Here is a 13309-nt window from a genome sequence, read left to right on the forward strand (position 1 = left end):
TCTTTATTTCTTTTGATTCAGACTATGTTGCTATTTTAGCTTTGGAAGGAGTGGGATATATTTAATTTTTAATTTTCAAATATCACTTAATAATAAACCAAAATGTTGATTTTTCCAAATTTTCAAAAGTTCCAAAAGTCGCCTTTCCAAATTTTGAAAACATCAAAAACTCGAGAAAAGTCGTCTTTTCTATATTTTGAAAAAGTTGAAAGGTAGACTTTTCCATATTTTGTAAAAGCTAAAATTTTGAAAATTTTAAATTTTAATAATCTAATTTTAATTTTATATTTAATTTTTTTTTATTTTTTTTTATATTTAATTTTTAATTTAATAAAATTAAAATTATTACTAAAAATTAAATTTAAAAAAAAATTAATTTAAATTTTAGTAATTTTTGATTTTAATTTCAATTTCAATTTTTACTTTAATTTTTATTTTTAATTTTTTAAATTTTATACTTTTTATTCTAATTTAAATTTTATTTTCAATTTAATTTTTGAGTTTAATGTTGCTTTTATTTTAAATTTTAATTCTGTTTTTAAATTTAATAACATTGCAATAAAATTACAATTAAAATGAATACTAAAATTAAAATTTATAAAAACAAAAATTTTTAAATTTTAATTTTAATTTTAGAATTAATTATAATTTTATTAAATGTAATAAAAAGTGGAACAATTATATTATGAGTGAAGAACAAGAGTATTTTTTGTTTGTACTGTTTTTTTATAACAAAGCTTAAAGGATATCAATGTCAGAAAGACTCGTAAGTACAGCTATGATCAAGCCGGGATATAAACCAAATCCAAAATATATACTAAAAAACAGGTGCATAAAATTCGCTGATCTTCCGATATTCGATTAAGAATGTTTGGGAAAAATCATATGTTTTTGGAAGTACTTAAACCAGGTTTCTGGAGACATTCCTCAAGTTCATGAATAAAATTCGCAAATATTCGATAAACAGAAGCCAATTTTATTTCGCCTCTGATTTTTTACTATGACAACCATTGGGCACAATAATCTTCCATGAGATTTGTTCTGCCCTTAAAGGGAGTTTTTTAAGCACCCAAAAGAAATTTAGTTTGGTACGTGTAAGTTTTAACATTTATATTTGTATTAAGAATATTTGTATTAAGAAATTGACATTTGAATTTTTCTACACTACATTTTGGTTTATCTATGTACAAAAAATTATTTTCAAAATCAAACGATTTTAATAAAAAATAATAAAAATAAAAACATATACAGAAAATTATAAATAAAAACATAATTATACACAGAAAAAATAGCACATATTTTTCTACAAAACAAATCTTAGTGGGATTTGAAATAATACCAAATTAAAATTTTGAATAAATTAACTTTTTTAATTTGGTATTATTTTTTAATTAAAAAAAACGTAATCACATCAATCAATTCCTTTTTTAATTAGTTAAACAAATGTTCTAATTGAGGCGACCATGTTCCAATATTCGGAATCGCAGTTCATAAAATTTCCCTTTAGTGATATTTTTTTAACTAAAAAAAAAAAAACAAGTATATACGGCCGTAAGTTCGGCCAGGCCGAATCTTATGTACCCTCCACCATGGATTGCGTAGAAACTTCTACGAAAGACTGTCATCCACAAATTTCAACTCACATGGTTGTTAAATATCATATACTACCACCACGTACCACATTTCAACCAGATCGGATGAATTTTGCTTCTCCAAAAGGCACCGGAGGTCCAATCTGGGGATCGGTTTATATGGGAGCTATATATTATTATGGACTGAGTGGAACCAATTCCTGCATGGTTGTTGGATACCCTATACTAACATTACGTACCAAATTTCAACCGAATGGGAAGAATTTTGCTCTTCCAAGGTGCTCCGGAGGTCAAATGGGGGGATCGGTTTATATGGGGCCTATATATAATTATGGACCGATATCGACCAATTTTTTCATGGGTGTTTGAGGCCATATATTAACATCACGTACCAAATTTCAACTGAATCAGATGAATTTTGGTCTTCCAAGAGGCTCTGGAGGTCAAATCTGGTGATCGGTTTATATGGGGCCTATATATAATTATGGACCGATATGGACCAATTTTTGCATGGTTGTTAGAGACCATATACTAACGCCATGTACCAAATTTCAGCCGGATCGGATGAAATTTGCCTCTCTTAGAGGCTCCGCAAGCCAAATCGGGGGATCGGTTTATATGGGGGCTATATATAATTATGGACCGATATGGACCAATTTTTGCATGGTTGTTAGAGACCATATGCTAACGCCATGTACCAAATTTCAGCCGGATCGGATGAAAATTGTTGCTCTTAGAGGGTCTGCAAGCCAAATCGGGGGATTGGTTTATATGGGGGGCTATATATAATTATGGACCGATATGGACCAATTTTTGCATGGTTGTTAGAGACCATATACTTACACCATGTACCAAATTTCAGCCGGATCGGATGAAATTTGCTTATCTTAGAGGCCGCGCAAGACAAATCGGGGGATCGGTTTATATGGGGGCTATATATAATTATGGACCGATATGGACCAATTTTTGCATGGTTGTTAGAGACCATATACTAACGCCATGTACCAAATTTCAGCCGGATCGGATGAAAATTGTTGCTCTTAGAGGGTCTGCAAGCCAAATCGGGGGATCGGTTTATATGGGGGCTATATATAATTATGAACCGATATGGACCAATTTTTGCATGGTTATTAGAGACCATATACTTACACCATGTACCAAATTTAAGCCGGATCGGATGAAATTTGCTTCTCTTAGAGGCCTCGCAAGACAAATTTGGGGGTCCGTTTATATGGGGGCTATACGTAAAAGTGGACCGATATGGCCCATTTGCAATACTATCCGACCTATATCAATAACAACTACTTGTGCCAAGTTTCAAGTCGATAGCTTGTTTCGTTCGGAAGTTAACGTGATTGCAACAGACGGACGGACGGACGGACGGACATGCTCAGATCGACTTAGAATTTCACCACGATATAATTATGAACCGAGATGGACCAATTTTTATGGGGTCTTAGATCAATATTTCGATGTGTTACAAACGGAATGACAAAGTTAATATACCCCCATCCTATGGTGGAGGGTATAAAAAAATAAATAAATAAAAATAAAAATTGGCCTATAATTAATTTCTCTAATATAATTAATATCAAATATATTCATTTTCTATATATAATTAACTTAATAAGATGTTCATTTTGAGTTTGGATCCGAGTCCGAAAGTAGCTTAATTTTTCGCGTTTCCGAATATCGAAACATAGGCAATTGGTGATTGAAGGAACAAAAAATGAATTAATTTCATAATTGAAGATAAAAACAATTGTATTTTGCCAGTGCATGTAGTTCTTTCCTCGAAACGCAAAAGATAAAAATTGTTTTCGTAATATTTGTGAACTTTATTGAAATATTTAAGATAAATAACGATAAGCATAGTGGCAATTATTTTAAAAATTTATTCTCAACTCTCTGTATATCTTAGTCTTAAGTGCAAATGCATGCAAGTATAATATTTGTTTTTTTTTTTTATTGCTATTTTTGTATTTTAATTTAATTATTCATTATCTTATGATTGAAAAAAATCTCAGCTGCTTAATTAATTGAATAATTGGAATAAAACTTTTTTTTTTGTAATTTTAAAAGTTGATTTTGCGTTTTTAATTTTTCATATATTCGACTCTTTGAAAATTTTAAAAAGTCGAAATTTTGAGTTTTCGACTAGAAGAGTTGACTTTTCCAGATTTTGAAAAAATCGGAAAGTCTACTTTTCCAAATATACAAAAATAATATGTTTGAAAAGTCGAAAGTGAAAGACTTGAAAAGAGGATTTTTCCAATCGAAAATTCGAAATGTCAATCTTCCCATATTTAAAAAAAAAAAAATCAAAAACTCAACATTTCCATAATAAAACAAGTAAGTAAAGTCTAAAGTCGACCGGGGCCGACTATATTATACCCTTCACCATTATGTAGACCAAAATTTGTGTTACCATATCAACTTCTGCAAATTTGTTGGGAGTTATTATCAAAATTTATATTCCTATATACAAATATTTATATCTGAAACGATTTGGAGACAATTTTTTGTACTTCTACAAAATCGCTAGAATTAACAAGTATATACGGCCGTAAGTTCGGCCAGGCCGAATCTTATGTACCCTCCACCATGGATTACGCAGAAACTTCTACGAAAGACTGTCATCCACAAATTTCAACTCACTCGGATGAAATTTGCTTCTCCAAGAGGCTCCAAAACCAAATCTCGGAATCGGTATATATGGGGGCTATAAATGATTATGGACTGATAGGAACTAATTCCTGCATGGCTGTTGGATACCATATACTAGCATCACGTACCAAATTTCAACCGAATGAGAAGAATTTTGCTCTTCCAAGGTGCTTCGGAGGTCAAATCTGGGGATCGGTTTATATGGGGCCTATATATATCTCCATAAGCCTCTAAGAGAAACAAATTTCATCCGATCCGGCTGAAATTTGGTACATGATGTTAGTATATGGTCTCTAATGGCCATGCAAAAATTGGTCCATATCGGTCCATAATATATATAGCCCCCATATAAACCGATCACCAGATTTGACCTCCGGAGCCTCTTGGAAGATCAAAATTCATCTGATTCAGTTGAAATTTGGTGCGTGATGTTAATATATGGCCTCAAACACCCGTGCAAAAATTGGTCGATATATATCTCTTAGAGGCTTATGGACCGATATCGACCAATTTTTTGCATGGGTGTTTGAGACCATATATTAACATCACGCACCAAATTTCAACTGAATCAGATGAATTTTGATCTTCCAAGAGGCTCCGGAGGTCAAATCTGGTGATCGGTTTATATGAGGGCTATATATATTATGGACCGATATGGACCAATTTTTGCATGGCCATTAGATACCATATACTAACACCATGTACCGAATTTCAGCCGGATCGGATGAAATTAGCTTCTCTTAGAGGCTCCGCAAGCCAAATCGGGGGATCGGTTTATATGAGGGCTATATATATTATGGTCCGATATGGACCAATTCTTGCATGGCCATTAGATACCATATACTAACATCATGTACCAAATTTCACCCGGATCGGATGAATCTCGGGATCGTTTTATATGGGGGCTATATATAATTATGGACCGATGTGGACCAATTTTTGCATGGTTGTTAGAGACAATATACTAACACCATGTACCAAATTTCAGCCGGATCGGATGAAATTTGTTTCTCTTAGAGGCTCTGCAAGCCAAATCGGGGGATCGTTTTATATGGGGGCTATATATAATTATGGACCGATATGGACCAATTTGTGCATGGTCATTAGAGACCATATACTAACAATTTGGCTCGACTCCGACTCCGACTCCAGCATTTTTCATCAGCTCGATTCCGACTCCGACTCCGGAGTCGACTCCGGGTAATATAACTAAATCTCATTTTAATACCACTAATTTGTAGTTCTATTGTGGGGGTACCGTAAGTGGATCGATATAAAGTATCGTATTTATTTATATGTGCAAAAAAAGGTCTTAATTTCACATTAGATGCCAATTGAACTCTAATTTCAAATTTAGGGCAATGTTTAATAAATAAAATAATGATATAAATACCCATCATAATATGAGAAGATATCAACAGTATATGTATTTGTGGACCAAAATTATTGATATCATCTCAAATCCTTTAAATTTGTTGCGAGCTATATAAACGTTGATATTCCCATATGCATGAATTTGAATCTGAATCGATTTAGACAAAATTGTATATACTTCTATAAAATCTAAGTACTTAAAATTTAAATCTAACGTTATGGGACGTAACACAATTTTAACAAAAAATAAAAATGCAAGGAAAGTCTAAAGTCGGGCGGCCCGATTATAATATACTCTGCACAACTTGTATTTAGATCTACATTTTGATAAAATCTCAAATCAGACTTCTACAAAATCTCGGGCAATATTTGGAAAATCTTTATAATTGTTTAGACAATTTCGCAAAAATGTATTTATGATTCATTCATTGAAAATTTTGAAAATTTGAGTAATTTCTACAAGTTTTCGACTTAGCAGTGAGTATCAGTGAGCATACAATTATGGAAAAATTTCTATAACAAAAAAAAAATTCTATAGAAATAAAAAATTTTTTGCAAAATTTTCTATAGAAATAAAATTTTGCAAAATATTCTATAGAAATAAAATTTTGATAAAATTTTCTATAGAAATAAAATTTTGACTAAATTTTATAGACAAAAAAATATTTCAATAGTAATAAAATTTTGAATACATTTTTTATAGTAGTGAGTATCAGTGAGCATCAGTAATAAAAAAAAAATTTGAGAAAATTTTCTATAGAAATAAAATTTTGATAAAATTTTCTATAGAAATAAAATTTTGACAAAATTTTCTATAGAAATAAAACTTTGACCAAATTTTCTAATAAAAAAATTTATTACTATAAAATTTTGACCAAATTTTCTATAGAAATAAAATTTTGACCAAATTTTCTAATCAAAAAATCTATTAGTTACTATAAAATGTTGGCAAAATTTTCTATAGAAATAAAATTTTGACTTACATTTTTATAGAAATAAAATTATCAATAGAAATAAAATTTTGAAAAAATGTTTGTGTAACAAACAAAATTTTGCAAAATTTTCTATAGAAATAAAATTTTGCAAAATATTCTATAGAAATGAAATTTTGATTCAATTTTATATAGAAATAAAATTTTGACTAAATTTTCTATAGAAAAAAATATTTTATTTTATTACTATAGAATTTCGAATAAATTTTTTATAGAAATAAAATTTTGACAAACTTTGCTATAGAAATAAAATTTTGACAAAACTTTTTATAGAAATAACATTTTGACAAAATTTTCTATAAAAAACAACTTTGAAAAAATTTTTCTGCCAATATTCCACATATGTATATGGCCTTAAAATAAGATTAAAAAAAAATAATTTCGATTGTTCGATATATTTCAAATAAATTGATGTGGGCATTAAAATGGATCGATCCAGCCCATCTGCTAGTCTAACATTCTAGGAAACATAAAAAGATAGCCGTAATTGGAAGTTGATTTTCATTTACAATCATGCTATACATTGATCGAATGGAAACTAATTTGCGTAAAAACTTGCTTAGTTACAAAAATGTGAAGTGTTTTAAAAAATTTAGTTTAGCCGGAGTCGGAGTCGAGCAAAATTTTTACGACTCCGACTCCAGCAAAATCTTCAGACTCCGACTCCAAGACTCCGAATCCGGCTCCGGCTCCACAGCCCTGGTACCACAGAGTGGTGAAGGGTATAAAAATTCGAAATATTGACATTTCCAAAATTTCAAAAAGTCTAAAACTCGAAAATTCGACATTTCCAACTTTTATAAAAGTTGCGAGATCGACTTTGAAAAAGCCAAAAACTCGAAATGACATATCCAAATTTTCAAAAAGTCGAATTTTTCAAATTTGAGAAAGTAAAAAAATCGACTTTTTGATTCAGATTTTAATCCCTAAGGGCGACCTGAACTATGATCATATCAAAATGGATTTAGTTAGGCGAATATCGTGAAATTGATTTTGGTTTGGGCTGTGATCATTTTTTCCAGGAAAAAATGTGGGTCTAGTTGCATTTTCAGAGTCTGTATAGAAATTCAATCGAAATTAGTCCACAAAAATTCCTTCTATTATCCATGGTGAAAGGTATTCTCAGATCCTGAATTTGTTTTTACATCAATTCAGGTAAAAATTAATTACAGCAGCTGAGAATTGATTTTAAACAAATATTAATAAAGTATTTTTAGTGTATTCTACAAAGTGATTTTTAAGTTCTAAAGAATTATTGTCACATGTTCTTATGTATTTAGTGTTTATTGTTTATAAATTGAAATTTGATACTTTAAATAATCTTCACAAAAAAAAATACAGATATTGTGGTTAGTTAATATAGTGTGTTAGTTTTAGTCTTTAATACTACAACAATTATCTAGAAAAACACAATTACAACAAGTACAATAATAAAAGAAGAAGTTAAACGATAAATTTGAAGTCAGACAATAACAACTATAAATGTTATACCATACACCACATGTCAACTTATTGAAAACAAAATCCCACAAACCAGAGATTAGGACATAGAGAAAAATTCCACCTTGTAAAATTTCGTTAAAAAAAATTATCAAAACAACTACAAAGAAACCTCTAACAAGTAGACATCCATTAACGCCCAAAATTTGTCTACATTTGGGAGGTGTCCACTTGTGAGAGGTAAATTTAATTGTTATTATATCCCAGATATCTCACGAAAATTATCCTCGTTTTAGAGGTGTCCACTTTTCGGAGTGTCTAACAGTGAAACATCTCAAACTTGGACAATCAAAAAGGCGAACACCTCTCAACAGTGAATAACTTTCTACATTATCACATTAAAATTAACCTCTCATAGATGGACACCTTCCAAATATGGATAAAATTTAGATTTTTATATAACCATGTCCGTCTATTTGTATGTTGTAATCATGCTTCAATAATGTACCTATCGTATTGATATTTTGCCCAGACACCTCTAAGTTTTGATATAGCCTCTATATAAACCGACTCCCTATTTGAGATCCTCAGTATATAGACACTCCAATTTTTATCCAGTTTGCATAAATTTCAAAACGTAGAGGTAATTTTGGCCCATAAATATGTTAGTTATGACGACTATGACATGAATCGGTCCATTTTTTAATATAGCCCCATATATACCGATTTTACTTCTTTGGCTCCTAGACACCATATTTTTTTATCAGATTTGAAATTCAAAATATAATGATATTCAAACGCTAAACGTATTTAAGACATAGAAAAAGGAGTGCCGTATCTGGTGTGAAGAGGTCCGAATTTTGATTTAGCCCTTATATACACCGATCTCCCGATTTACTTTATTGGTATTCTAGAAATCGGTGTTTTTAACCGATTTGCTTGAAATTCAAACGCCAACAACAAGTGTACCGAATATGGTGTTTATAAGTCCAAATTTTGACACATCGAAATAAAATTTTGAGAAAATTTTCCATAGAAATAACATTTTGATAAAATTTTCCATAGAAATAAAATTTTGACAAAATTTTCTATAGAAATAAAATTTTGACAAAATATTCTACAGGAATAAAATTTTGACAAAAATTTCCATCGAATAAGATTTTGACAACTTTTTCTTATAGAAATACAATTTTGACAAAATTTTCTACATAATTTAAATTTGGGAACGATTTTCTATAGAAATAAAATTTTGACAAAATTTTCTATAGAAATAAAATTTTGACAAAATTTTCTATAGAAATAAAATTTTGACAAAATTTTCTATAGAAATAAAATTTTGACTAAATTTTCTATACTAATAAAATTTTGACAAAATTTTCTATTGAAATTAAATTTTGACAAAGTTTTCTACAGAAATAAAATTTTGACAAAATATTCTACAGCAATAAAATTTTGACAAAAATTTCCATCGAATAAGATTTTGACAACTTTTTCTTATAGAAATAAAATTTTTACAAAATCTTCTACATAAATTAAATTTGGACACGATTTTCTATAGAAATAAAATTGTGACAAAGTTTTATATAGAAATAAAATTTTGACTAAATTTTCTATAGAAATAAAATGTGGACAAAATTTTTTATAGCAATAAAATTTTGAAAAAATTTTCTATGAAATAAAATTTTGACAAAATGTTCTACAGGAATAAAATTTTGACAAAAATTTCCATCGAGTAAGATTTTGACAACTTTTTCCTATAAAAATAAAATCTTGACAAAATCTTCTACATAAATTAAATTTGGACACGATTTCCTATAGAAATAAAATTTTGTCAAAATTTTATATAGAAATAAAATTTTGACTAAATTTTCTATACTAATAAAATTTTGACCAAATTTTTTATAGAAATAAAATTTTGACAAAATTTTCTATAGAAAAAAAATGTGGACAAAATTTTTTATAGCAATAAAATTTTGAAAAAATTTTCTATTAAATAAAATTTTGACAAAATTTTCTATGAATTAAAATTTTGACAAAATTTTCTATGAAATAAAATTATGACAAAATGTTCTATGAAATAAAATTTAGGCAAAAATTTATATAGAAATAAAATTTTGACCAATTTTTTTATAGAAGTAAACTGTTGACAAAATTTTCTATAGAAATAAAATTTTGACAAAATATTCTACAGGAATAAAATTTTGACAAAAATTTCCATCGAATAAGATTTTGACAACTTTTTCTTATAGAAATAAAATTTTGACAAAATTTTCTACATAAATTAAATTTGGGCACGATTTTCTATAGAAATAAAATTTTGACAAAATTTTCTATAGAAATAAAATTTTGACAAAATTTTCTATAGAAATAAAATTTTGACTAAATTTTCTATACTAATAAAATTTTGACAAAATTTTCTATTGAAATTAAATTTTGACGTAATTTTCTATACTAATAAAATTTTGACAAAATTTTCTATTGAAATTAAATTTTGACAAAGTTTCTACAGAAATAAAATTTTAACAAAATATTCTACAGGAATAAAATTTTGACAAAAATTTCCATCGAATAAGATTTTGACAACTTTTTCTTATAAATATAAAATTTTAACAAAATCTTCTACATAAATTAAATTTGTACACGATTTTCTATAGAAATAAAATTTTGACAACATTTTCTATAGAAATAAAATTTTGACAAAATTTTCTATAGAAGTAAAATGTGGACAAAATTTTTTATAGCAATAAAATTTTTAAAAAATTTTCTATGAAATAAAATTTTGAAAAAATATTCTACAGGAATAAAATTTTGACAAAAATTTCCATCGAATAAGATTTTGACAACTTTTTCTTATAGAAATAAAATGTGGACAAAATTATCTATAGAAATAAAATTTTGGAAAAATTTTCTATGAAATAAAATTTTGACAAAATTTTCTATGAAATAAAATGTTGACAAAATGTTCTATGAAATAAAATTTAGGCAAAAATTTATATAGAAATAAAATTATTTTATAGAAGTAAACTGTTGACAAAATTTTCTATGGAAATAAAATTTTGACTAAATTTTCTTTACTAATAAACATTTGACAAAATTTTCTATAGCAACAATATTTTGACAAACATTTTCTATGGAAATAAAATGTGGACAAATTTTTTATAGCAATACAATTTTGACAAAATTTTCTATAATAACATTTTAACAAACATTTTCTAAAGAAATAAAATGTGGACAAATTTTTTATAGCAATACAATTTTAGTCAAAATTTTATATAGAAATACAATTTTGAGAAAATTTTTTACAGAAATAAACTTTTGACCAAATTTTTTATAGAAATTAAATCTTGACAAAATGTTCTATAGAAATAATATTTTGACTAAATATTCTATACTAATAAAATTTTGGCAAAATTTTCTATAGAAATAATATTTTGACAAACATTTTCTATAGAAATAAAATGTGGACAAAATTTTCTATAGAAATAAAATGTGGACAAAATTTTTTATAGCAATATAATTTTGAAAAAATTGTCTATGAAGTAAAATTTCGACAAAATTTTCTATGAAATAAAATTTAGCAAAAATTTATATAGAAATAAAAATTTGACAAAATTTTTTACAGAAATAAACTTTTGACCAAATTTTTTATAGAAATAAAGTTTTGACAAAATTTTCTATAGAATAAAATTTTGACAAAATTTTCTATGAAATAAACTTTGGACAAAATTTTCTAAAGAAATAAGATTATAAAGAAATTGTATATAGAAATTAAAATTTCTCGACATTTTGTACGGAAATAAAATTGTTAAAAATTTCTAAAGAAATAAAATTTTGGGAAAATTTTCTATAGAAATAACATTTTGACAAAATTTTCTATAGAAATAAAAAAACATTTTTTATAGAAATAAAATTTTGACAAAATTTTCTATACAAATAAATTTTCTAAGGAAATAAAATTTTGAAAAAAATTTCTGTAGAAATAAATTTTCCACAAAATTTTCTATAGATATAAAATAGACAAAATTTTATATAGAAAAAAAAATTTGAAAAAAAATTTTACAGAAATAAACTTTTGGCCAAATTTTTTTATAGAAATAAAGTTTTGACAAAATTTTCTATAGAAATAAAATTTTGACAAAATTTTCTATGAAATAAATTTTGGACAAAATTTTCTAAAGAAATAAGATTATAAACAAATTGTATATAGAAATTGAAATTTCTCGACATTTTTTACAGAAATAAAATTGTTAAAAATTTCTAAAGAAATAAAATTTTGGGAAAATTTTCTATAGAAATAAAACAACATTTTTTATAGAAATAAAATTTTGACAAAATTTTCTATACAAATAAATTTTCTAAGGAAATAAAATTTTGAAAAAATTTTCTATAGATATAAATTTTTCACAAAATTTTCTATAGATATAAAATTTTGACAAAATTTTCTATAGAAATAAAATGTTGACAACATTTTCTGCAGAAATAAAATTTTGAGAAAATTTTCTATAGACATACATTTTTGACAAAATTTTCTTTAGATATAAAATTTTGACAAAATTGTTTATAGAAATACATTTTTGACAAATTTTTTAAAAGAAATAATATTTTGTCATAATTTTTGATAGAGACAAAATTTTGACAGCATTTTATATTGCAAAAAAAGATTTTGACTAAATTTGTTATGGAAATAAAATTTTGACAAAATTTTTTATAGAAATAAAATGTTGACAAAATGTTCGTAACCGAATTTTAGGAGCACATAGCTTTAAATAGTGTCTATATGTAATGGGTATTTTTATTTTATGTATCATAATGGACTAAATAGTCTAAGTGAGCCTGAAATAAATCGGGATGCCACTTTAACCTACCTAACCTCATATTCGAGTATTTTAGCAATAATATATTAAAATGTTGTCGTATAAAAAAATACCCTCTCTTTTATACCTCAATTGTGGTGTAGAGTATAACAAAGTAAGCAACAAAAATTTTCAAACTAGATTACATATAATTTAATTCCAAATTGAAAAAAAATGTATAAATAAAAAACACAAATATATTGTTTAAATTTTCTAAGGAAAAATAAATTCAATTAGTTTTATTTCATTGCATACAAATTCATTTACAAATTACAAACACACAAATTACATATACAAAATTTTAAACTTTTAACATGCTCTTATGGTTTAATAAATATATAATTTTTTTTTTAATTAAATGTAGTACTTTAATATAAATATAATTATTGTT

The 13309-nt window shown here is 26.4% G+C and overlaps 1 protein-coding gene across 6 annotated transcripts in view; it reads right to left on the bottom strand.

The window, feature by feature from the left end:
- Positions 1-13309, bottom strand: part of dysc (whirlin protein dyschronic) — a 245466-nt gene that overhangs the window by 25389 nt on the left and 206768 nt on the right. The window lies entirely within an intron of this gene.

The sequence above is a fragment of the Haematobia irritans genome, chromosome 4, assembly GCF_050003625.1.
Source record: "Haematobia irritans isolate KBUSLIRL chromosome 4, ASM5000362v1, whole genome shotgun sequence".
NCBI lineage: Eukaryota > Metazoa > Arthropoda > Insecta > Diptera > Muscidae > Haematobia > Haematobia irritans.